At 45.4% G+C, this 2,114-nt stretch overlaps 1 protein-coding gene across 1 annotated transcript in view; it reads right to left on the reverse strand.

Annotated features, from left to right (window-relative positions):
• Positions 1-2,114, reverse strand: part of LAMC1 (laminin, gamma 1 (formerly LAMB2)) — a 170,125-nt gene that overhangs the window by 38,119 nt on the left and 129,892 nt on the right. The window lies entirely within an intron of this gene.

The following is a 2,114-nucleotide window of genomic DNA, read 5'->3' on the forward strand; positions in this document are numbered from 1 at the left end:
CTACAGCATTAACTGGAGAAGGCAATGGCACCCACTCCAGTACTCTTGCCTGGAGAATCCCACGGACAGAGGAGCCTGGTAGGCTGCAGTCCATGGGGTTGCGAAGAGTCAGACACGACTGAGCGACTTCACTTTCACTTTTCACTTTCATGCATTGGAGAAGGAAATGGCAACCCACTCCAGTGTTCTTGCCTGGCGATCCCAGGGACGGCGGAGCCTAGTGGGCTGCCCCCTATGGGGTCGCACAGAGTCGGACACGAATGAACCGAATTAGCAGCAGCAGTAGCAGAGCATTAACTGGACATAAAAAGAAAGTCCCCGACAATTTCTGAGGACATCTATAGGACCCTTTCCTGAAGTTAAATGTGTGTGTTCCAAGAAGAAGCCAAGTGTAGTAGTTAAGAAGAACACGGGTGTATACATATGGCAGATTCACTTTGCGTGCAGTGAAACGAACCTAACACTGTGAAGCAATTATACTGCAATTGAAAAAAAAAAAAGAACATGGACTCTGAGGCCAGGCTGCCTGTGACTTACAGATGTAACCCAACCTGTGCCTTACCTGTAAGAGAAGGATGAGAATAATGTTTATTTCATAGAGTTACTGAGATCAAGAGGTTACTCTTTTTATGTGCCCAGGATTATATGGGCATATAACAAGTCAATAAATGTCAGCAGTTATCCGTCATCATGATTTTAAAGCGTTCTGATCTGAAGACAGTAAGAGCCAGACACGACACCACCATATGGATCTCTGGTAGACACTCCCTCGGGTTGTTTGGGGTAAGACTCCTTGACGGATCCCTAAGACAAAGGCACTAGAACAGTAAGGACTTGTGGAAATCCCCATGAGTATTTGCTGCCCTGCCGTGCCCCTCACTTGCTCTTTAAAGACAGCAGTCAGTTCAAGCACCACTTAATAACACACTCAAACACTTCTGAAATATCTACAGTGCACTAGGATGAATCCCAAATTATATCCCCAGCTTGCCTCTTTCTTCCAAGCTTCTGTCCTTGACTGCTACACAAACGTAACATCCTCCACGACTTACAGCTTTACATTTTATACCTGAACTCACCGTCTCGCCAAATGAGCTCATCTTCTTCGAGTATATTGTTATAAATTGGTATCACCATTCTCCTGATTGCTAAACCTTCAAATCTTCTCTAACTAAAATCCTGATAACTCTTCCTTCACAAAATGCACCTAAATGTTCTTCTCCACCCTGTCGTCACCACCCCCATGTCAGGCATTTGTCACTGAACACCTAGATGACAGCATCATAACAGGAATATAAAATTCTCTCAATCATATTCTTTCACTTTGCCTGCAGCTCACCTTCCTGATCTACTGTTCTGATATCAGAGCCCTCCTCCAAAAGAGTACATGGTTTCTCACTGGTTACAGCTTCCACCAGCTTCCCCTGAGCATCAATCCCATACTAGGGACACAGCATATAAAAATCATGTTTCTGCTCTGGAGACTTCATAGGCTAATACAAGGAGAAGTCAGTCCAAGATTCTTGGCCCACTGTCTGAGGTCTCTAGCTATCAAACTCTCTCTGGTTTACAACTCTAAAATTCATGTCAGATGTTCCTTCCATCAAGGAGATTTAGATTCTTTCAACTCTAAACCTTTGCTCACGACATGTTCATCCTCCTGCACCTAACCCAGACATCCTCTCTCCTTATCTAAACCCTACCTATTCTTCGAGGCCCAGCTTAGGTTCGATCTGCTTCTCTAGCCTGACTGTCTTGTAAGCATTCTCTGACATACGACATCTCTTTATCTAAAGCATGTGACTGTACTAGCATTTAACTTTTCACACGTTCACACAGCGCCTGCCTCATTCATCTGCAGGATCCCAGAGGTCAGGTCCTTCTCAGAAGGTGAGTGTCAGTCCCGCACTTTCTCAGTAGCTTCACAGTGCCTGTCATAGGGCTCTGCACTTACACGCTCAATAAGAATCCACTAATGTGTCTCCAGTACTTTGGCCACCTCATGCGAAGAGTTGACTCATTGGAAAAGACTCTGATGCTGGGAGGGATTGGGGGCAGGAGGAGAAGGGGACAACAGAGGATGAGATGGCTAGATGGCATCACTGACTCGATGG

The sequence above is a fragment of the Bison bison genome, unplaced genomic scaffold (assembly GCF_000754665.1).
Source record: "Bison bison bison isolate TAMUID 2011002044 unplaced genomic scaffold, Bison_UMD1.0 scf7180017864322, whole genome shotgun sequence".
NCBI classification, from domain to species: Eukaryota; Metazoa; Chordata; class Mammalia; order Artiodactyla; family Bovidae; genus Bison; species Bison bison.